We start from the raw sequence: 8886 nt of genomic DNA, 5'->3' as shown, positions 1-8886 counted from the left end.
ATAGATTAATATTAAGCAAATGTCATCTTTCCTTTCCTCTTCAGTCCCAGAAATCAACTCCTTTAAGTGTTGCCTTGTGGAGTATTTTTGTTTGTTTTGCTTATTTTGTTTTGTTTTTATTGTACAGTCATTCATGACATTTAAAATCTCTAAATCAGACTTTATAGATCAACTAATAATTTTTGATAGATTTCCATTTTATTTTCAGAGCTGTGTTGTTTGCATAGAAATGCACTTGGCTTTAAGGCATGCTAAAAATTACATTTAAAATAATTTGCTAATGGGAGAGAGGATTAAGATAAAAAAAATGAAGAGTCGTATTAGAGAAGCTGTGAGCAAATGCTAAATCTAGTGTTAGTGGTATGGGAGATTTCAGGAGGAAATTTAAGGTCAGCTTAGTTTCAGGAGGTTAAATGGACAATGTCAAGAAACCTGAGGTCCAAATTAGGAATCAGCAGGAGCACTGAGGTTATATCAGTGAAGATGTCTTAAGGAGGAAATCCCAAACTGTCCATCCTTGTTTTACTATCCTAGTGCCCCTTCCCTTACCCTGACTTGCACTAAAAAACATACAGTAAATGTAGGGTGAGGATTTTGAAATTTATACAGAAATTTCCCTGAAAAATGAAAGTCAAATGAATACTATCCTAAGCTCCTTATTGCTTGTCAATATAAGGAATAGACTAGGGAGTACTTACAGTGTAATTTTTAGAAACTACTTTAAAAATTATTGCCTTAAGAACCTTATTTAGCTATCTTTCCCTCAGAATACCTTTCTAATTTTATATGTTTATATATTCTTTCCTCTCACCTCCTTCCCCCACCTCTATCCCTCAATGAGTTCAACCTAAGATATTGTCATTATGATTTATTTTGCTAGTCTTGATTTAATACGTTCCATCTGGAAATCACCTCTTTGCTCTCTAAGATTACTCATTTTGTAATCAAACTCTTTGGTGCTAAAGTTTTTTTTTAATATTTTATTTATTGTTTCATGAGAGGCATGGAGAGATACACAGGCAGAAGGAGAAGCAGGCTCCCTACAGGGAGTCTGATGTGGAACTCAATCCCAGGACCCGGTGATCACAACCTGAGCCAAAGGCAGATGCTCAACCACTGAGCTATCCAGGTGCCTCTAGTCTTTTTTTCTTTTCTTTTTTTAATTTAGTGACCTCAATTTACAATTAAGTAATGGGTACAATAAGAAGGTTGGCTTTCTTAGAGGCAAACATGCCCTCCTTTTTTCTCTTTTTATTTTTTTTCTCTCCCCTTCTCTCTCTCTCTCTCTCTCTCTCTCTCTCTCCCTCTTTTTGTAAGATCCACATTACTTCTGCTCACCAAATAGGGAAGCCCATATGCAGTCATTCCTCTTGTTTTTCTCTCTGCCCTCTCCTCATGATAGTTCATTACACATATTTACATCTTGTTTCAAGATTTATGTCTTCTGCAATGAATCTTCTTCTGCTCCTCCTAGAAGGCTTATGCTGTCCTTTGCGTTCCCATAGCATGTTTTGATTAAAACATTAAAGCACATTTCATGTTGTATTGCAATTTTATTTCTACCCTTCTACCCTCCCCAAACCACAATGACCTTTAACTCAAAGTTCTATCTTATTCCTGTCCATATCCCTAAAATTTGGTACAGTACATAGTATTTAACAACAATAACAGTGCTAACAAGGAGATACAGAAACAGAAATAAATTAGAGCAATGATGATAGTACCAAGTAAAAGATAATATTTATTGAGGGTTTATTATGGTCCAAATTTCGTCTTGGTCAATTTACATGTTAAAATTGTTAGGAGTAGATATGGTTGCAAGAAACAGAAAAGCTCACAATGGCAATTAGTTAAAAATGAAAGTAGTTTACTTTTTCCTCATATTCAAGAAGTTCAGAGGCAGTAGGTCTGGACATAATATGTCACTCTTGATTGCAAAACTCCAGGCTCTTTGTATCTTGTGATCCTCCACTGTCAATCCCAATTCTGAAGGTCATCTCATGCTTCAAGATAGATGTTACATCTTCTGGAGATCCATCATATCTGAATTGCTGTCAGCAAAGAAACAGAAGAGAGGCAAACTCCTCCTCTCCACTCACTTCTTTTAAGATATCTTCTCAGAAATTTCATGTGGAACATTGCTTATGCCATGTCAGCTGGAACTAGTCACATGATCATTCTTAACTGAAAGGCATGGTGAAAAATTGACTCTTTCATGTGTATGGGAAAAAAATTCATTTTCTATATCAGGCAACACAGCTAAGTAATTCAACTCTATTGTAGCATTATGAAGATCATCCCTTCACCACAGTGCAAGATTTAAATGTATCTGCACAAGGGTATATGCTATGTAAAAGTAATAAGATTGCTGCTGCCCTACCAAGTACTTACAGTACCTATCCAGGTCCTACTGCAATATTGATAATCTCAATGGTTTTATATATATTTATTTCTCAATGGAAATAAATCATGTTTAAAAAATAAAACATTTAAAAAGACAAGTCAAAATGCCTCAGAAACCATATATATCAACTCAAACTTTATGTATTTAAATGTTATATTTGCCTTCTGCTCAATACACCTTTATTTCACTGAAATGAAGCAATAAATCTTCCATAGTGAAGTATCTTCTTTGAGCAATGAATCCAAAGGGAAAAAAACTTGAAATGATTAGCAAAAAAATAATAATAATTTTTAAAAAAGGAATTAACACACTCTTTTAAATTGTCTTTAGATATTTTTAAGGTTAAAAAGTGTTTAAAGTTTGTAATTCCTACTAGGAAAACATTATCTAAATAAAAACCCTAATAGCAAACTACTGTAAAATGTTTCAGTTGCACGTGGGGCAGAGAGGTAGGGATTATCTTCACAGTACTCTAGCTTTTTCCATGAGGTCAGAGGTACACTTGTTTGTGTTATTGTGATGTCCATTAGGTGATCAAAGCTGCTTTTCCTTCGGCAAGGACTTTATTTGAAGGACGTTTGGCTGACAGTTTACTAATGAGATTCATAACCTTTTATATTTTGACCTATTTGCTGGCTTCTAAGCCACATGCTGGAAGGCCACCATAACTTCTAGACCCTGCATGGGTGTAAGAACCCCTGGATCATTAAGAATTTCATTGAGCCCAGGAAAACATGCCATTCCAGGCATCCTCCCTCCCATTCTAGGCATTCCTTCAGGAAAATTGCTAGGCATTCCCCCAGGAAAGCTACCTGGGACAGAGCCATTCTGAGCTCCCAATTGTCTTCAGGCTTCTTCCTCCCTCTAGGTTATCACATGTTCTTCCCAAGCCTTCTTAACCCTTTCTACTCTTTTTTTTTTTTTTTTAATCTCTTGTTCTTCACGTTTTTGCTCATAATTTTCCCATGTTCAGCAATTTTCAGGGCCCTTGGTTGAACTTCTTTCAGCAAGCACAAGCATCTTCATCATAATCCGGTTTACAAGCATGGGTAAGATCATGTGCTGCTTCTTCCCAATGGCCTAGAAGTCTGTATGCTTTCCCTTGCCACTCAAAAGGCTGAGCTGAATCAGGATTTATTTCAATAGCTCTGTCAGTCTCAGATGGCAGCTTTTGGCTTCTGTAATTTGATGAAGATAATGGCTCTCTTCACATACAGAATGGCCAAGCAAGGATTTAGCTTGATTGCACCTGTGAACAAGTCAATGGCTTTCTGTAGTTCCCCATCATTTAGGGCATCAATGGCAGCCACTTTTTTTTTTTTTCTCATTTGCCTTATCCATCATTTCCTCGTTTATCTCCACATTTTCATCTCCCATTTCTTGAGAGGCATCAGTGTCTGGTTCAATCACACTTTCATTGTCATTTCTAGACCACTTTTCTAACTTGATGGTTCATCTGTCGTCATGTTTTCCTCTACCTTCTTACTATCTGTTCTTCCTTGATATTGTCTTCTGATTTATTTTTATGAGTGGCAGGCGGCATTTTACCCACTGCTCTCCACTCCCACAGAAAGCACATTTCCTTGGTGTGCAGAACACTCAGATCCTGCTTACACATTTTTACCAAAGTCCAAAGCTTACTCACCTGTGGGGGTCCATGGTCTAGAAGCAATGAGAAGTGGCAGGAAAAATAGAGGTTGCAGCCTGATTCTAGGCATGAGTACTAGCTGAACATGACCATGTGGAAGGGACAGAAATTAAGTCTTTATTCTAGGAGGCCATGTGACTAAACAAAAATTGTAGATTCCATTAAGGAAAGAAGGAAGGAAGAATTGACATTAGAAGATAATTGGCAGTCTTTGTCATATGTGTATTATCAAATGTAACCATCTAGATGATCTTATGAGTACTAACCTTAGGGTACTGCTATAAATACCATCCACTTATTAGACAAATATGATTGTGCATTACTGCACATTGTATGTAGTTCTAGGGTCTTGGGATTTGGCAGGACATAAGGCATGCAAGCCCCTGTCCTCTTGGAGATTTTATTCTAGTTGGGAAGGCAGACATTAAAAAATACTTATATGATAGGCTATATGGTGATAAGGGTAATGAAGAAATGTTAATCAGAGTAAGAGAATAGTGTATAATACAGTTAATTTAAGAAGAGTGATCCTGAAAGGACTTTGAAGAGGTGACTTCTGAGCAATGATCTGAATAGAGCCACAAGAGCACTGGGACAGGTTTCCAGCAAAAAGAACAAAAATACCTTCAATTGGGCATTAGGGAGTTTGCAAAAGTGCCAGTGAATATGGAAATAAAATCAAAGAAAGAGAGAGGCAGGGTCAGGCTACATAGAGTTGTAAACAACAGTATGGAGTTTGAGTTTTATTTTCAGTTGGATGGGGCCACTAGAGTTTTGGGACTAGCGAGTGAAATGATTAAATTTATGTCTTAAATAAACCATTTTGGTTGCTGCATAAATAATGGGCTCAGAGGGTAGGGGGCCAGTGGGATAGGAGGCAGAGTGAAAGCAAAGAAAGCAAAAAAAGACTATTTCAAGAGTGTACGTGAGAGATGATGGCCTGGACCAGGATGGCAATAATATTGAATGTGATAAGTGATAAAAGGCAGGATATACTCTGAAAGTGGAGGTGATGGCTTAATGTGGTAGGAGTGAAAGACACCAAGGATGACTTGTAGGTTTTCATAATCTTAATATAATGTGTCAACTTGGCTAGACCATGGTGCCCAATATTTGGAGTTGCTTCTCTAATCTTTTTTCAAAAGCACTAATGGCTACTTCCGTTGGTGAAGAGAACATGGATAGTCTGTGGTGTGATATGACAATATTCACAAAGTATCACCATCAAATACTCCTGATTAAATACTTATGAGGCAAGTTTCTGAGTGACCATACATTTAATATTTTAGAACATTTTTATCAAAATAATGAGTATGAAATTGGCTAGTTGCTCCTAATTACACTGGACCAAGTGAGGAAAATAGAAGAGTGAGCTTAGGAATCAAATTCCCAGCTCATGTGCTGCATAAAGGATCTAAAAGTTTTTATGTCTGTCCTGAAAGAAACCCTTATCACCTGTAGTCAAAGAGCTGAGATTGCTGAAACCAAACTTAAAGTCTCATCCTGCAAGTGTTGAATTACAATGCAAATTGAATTTTCAACCTCACAGGGTGTCTGCTATTAAAGTGAGGGCATAAATTGGGAAGGAATGAGATCCAGAAAATTGGAATGAGGACATATGGGAAGATCCTGATAAAGCTGGGGGCACTCAATCCTTTAACTCCCATGAGTCTTCTTTGCCAGTAGCTGCAGCCACTCCGTCCTCATCTGAGGAGATTAACCTTGCTGTGCCTGAAGAAATTATAATGGCCTCTCCTGAGGTAGTTGCCTTGTAAGACACTGCTCATTCTCTCCAGAATCATTCCCCACCACTCTGTTTCTAGATCCATCACGGACTAACGTTCCTGTAGACCCTTATTGATGATGTGCAAAATGTGACCCATAAAAAGATGTAGTACACTCCACAAGAACTACATGATTTTTCCAATTTTATATAAACAGAAATCCAGGAAATATGGGTGGGAGTCAATATTAAAGGTGTGGCATAGTGGTGGAAGGACCATAAAATTGGATCAGCAGAATTTATTGATATGGGTCCACTAAGCAGAGAGCTGGATTTAATGTTGCAGTTTCGGAGATTAGAAAGAGCTCTAACTGGTTGGTTGGTTGGCTACCTGAAATACAAACCAACAAGTGGCCTACACTAAACAAACTGAAATGCTAGAACTTCCTTGATCAACTATAGATGAAGACAATCGGAAGCTTAGGGAGATTTGAATGTTAGAATAGACTTATTACTTAAGATCTACTCATCCGCCCTAGGAGGGTACAGAGGACATACTTTTCAATATGACTATAAGCAGTAAGCTTGTGAGGGGAGGCCCAACATTCTTGAAGAGCTCTGTGATTGTTTTCCTCCGTAGGTCAGAAATTATAGTGGGAACAGCTGTCACTGAATTGGAAAACCTAAATGTAATTGGAACTGAATTGGCAAACCTAAATGCAATGAAAGTAATCCCAAAATGGCAAAGGCCAAGTGGTGCTATTTAATCACCAAAGGCAAGCTGGGCATGGTCAGTATAATGGACAGCATAATAAAAGCAGCAATCAGAACAGTATGATGTGCAGAGAGCTACAGCATTGGCTAGTTGATCATGATATTTTTAGGAGTAAAATACATGGTAAGTCTACTAAATTATTACTTTATTTGTATAAACAAAGAGTTCTAGGTCAAAGAAAGAAAAGTCGAATTTGAATCATAAAAGCAGAGATAATTGACAAATTAACTAATTAATTAATTATCTGAACTTGAGCCAGTGTAAGGCTCAAGAGCCCTTGAACTGAGTGAAAGGGAGGCCAGTTCCCCTTTAGGAAGGACCCCACTACTGCCAAAAATGTATACTACTCTTCTTTCTCCCAGTCTATTCCAAAGGAATACATGGCCTTTTACTGAGGTGACTGTGCATTGAAAAAAGAAAATAATGACTTTTTTTACAAGTTGCCAATGGCACTTTTTTTTTTTTTTCCTTTCAACATCCTATTCTGTAGCTTTCTGTAGTGGCCCTTTTTATCTGGACGCCAAAGAGCCAGGCATTGGGACTGTCCATGCTAAGACCTTAAAGTTCTTCTCCTTTGTAATGACTCTGGTTCTTTCCTTCTCATAGACATTCCCTATGGGCATGACCAGTCTTGTTAGCTGGGTAGATAATTTGAGTTCCTCAGCAGAGTTGTCTTCCTCTTTGGGGGCCAAGGGCTTCCTGGGGAAGACAATGAACTTGGAGCAGTACTCCTTTAACTACTGCATGTTGGACTGCAGGGATTTCATAGACTTATTCTACTTTTTTGATCCACTGAGATCCCAATGACCTGTGCTGCCTTCTTGTAAATGCCAGACACCCTCAACTCTTCCAAGCTGAAGCCCCTTCCAGCTTATACTTTGGTCTGATACCTTACTGTGGGACACTTTACAATGGACTGTGTAGGTCTACATGCCGGGTGTGGGGTGATGCAACATGTTTTGGCTTGCTGGGCCTTGTGTCTGCAGATCTCTTGGCACCAGCTGGTTGAACCACATGGCAGTGTGCCCCTGCCAGTCCTGTGGAAGTGGGGCTTCAGGACTTATGCCATTTCCAGCAGGTGACATGGCTGCTGCCTATGGGCTTCCTCTGAGGGAGAACTGAAAATAATGACTTTTTGAGGATTATTGGACACAATTTCTGCATTGTCACCAAGATGATTATATATATATATATATATATATATATATATATATATATATCTTTGAGTTTATTCCCTTTCTCTCTTTACCATATAACATAAGGTATATTCACTTCACATCACAGTATTTAATTATAAGATATCAAGAAGAAAAGTGAATATCACCAAAGAATTTTGCATCCTTTTCTAGAGAAAATACGAGTGTGCCTTGATTGTACACAGGATATCTGTATCATGTTAGAATTATAACCTTATTGTGGCCTTTATTTGGAGGGTTTAAGAAGATGCATAGGATGTCAAGTTGACAAGGGGTGGACTGTGATGGTTAATTTTATGTCAGCTTGGCTAGATGTTGCAGTGAAGATACCTTTTAAGTTAACATTTAATTTAATTTAGATTAACATTAACATGATTAATGTGATTAACATTTAAATCAGTAGACTCTGAATAAAGCAGATTACCCTTCATAATGTGGATAGGTATGCTGTAATCAGTTAAAAGCCTTAAGTGCAAAGATTATGATCCCCCAGAGAAGAAGGAATTCTGCCTTTTGACTGCATTTGGATTTAAGTTGCAACATTAACCCCTCCCTGAGTCAATTGGCCTTTCCTACAGATTTTAGACTTGCCAGTCCTCACAATTGCCTAAGCTAATAATTCTTTAAAATACATCTCTTGGGGATATCTGAGTGGCTCAGTGGTTTAGCGCCTGCCTTTGGCCCAGGGTGCGATCCTGGAGTCCCGGGATTGAGTCCCGTGTTCGGCTCCCAGCATGGAGCCTGCTTGTCCCTCTGCCTGTGTCTCTGCCTCTCTCTCTCTCTCATAAAAAAAAAAAAAAAAAAAGTGTAAAATACATTTCTTTTCCTATATGTTTACATATCTTATTGGTTTTACTTTGTAAATAACCCTAACTAATATATTTTTGATCTGAACAGGTAGGTGAATTATAACATTGATGAAGATGAAACAGAGAAGTGAATTGTGGTGGGGAGGTGAGAGAGGAAATGGAGAAAAGCATGAGTTTTATGTTAGACATGCTAATTTTGAGAACCTTATTAGACAACCAAGTAGAGATGTTGAATAAGCAATTGGTAAATGAGTTTAATGCTCAAGGGATATGTCAGAACTAGAAATCTAAAATTGGGAGCCATCAGCATATAGAAGATGTTTAAAACACC

At 37.8% G+C, this 8886-nt stretch overlaps 2 pseudogenes; both read right to left on the bottom strand.

The window, feature by feature from the left end:
* Positions 1–2930: 2930 nt before the first annotated feature.
* On the bottom strand, positions 2931–5881 carry LOC112934906 (hsc70-interacting protein-like; annotated as a pseudogene).
* A 261-nt stretch (positions 5882–6142) lies between these two features.
* On the bottom strand, positions 6143–7635 carry LOC112934905 (large ribosomal subunit protein eL13-like; annotated as a pseudogene).
* Positions 7636–8886: the final 1251 nt, after the last annotated feature.

This window comes from Vulpes vulpes, chromosome 6, assembly GCF_048418805.1.
Source record: "Vulpes vulpes isolate BD-2025 chromosome 6, VulVul3, whole genome shotgun sequence".
NCBI classification, from domain to species: Eukaryota; Metazoa; Chordata; class Mammalia; order Carnivora; family Canidae; genus Vulpes; species Vulpes vulpes.
Note: the sequence above shows the minus strand (reverse complement) of the source record. Positions and strands in the feature narration are given on the sequence as shown.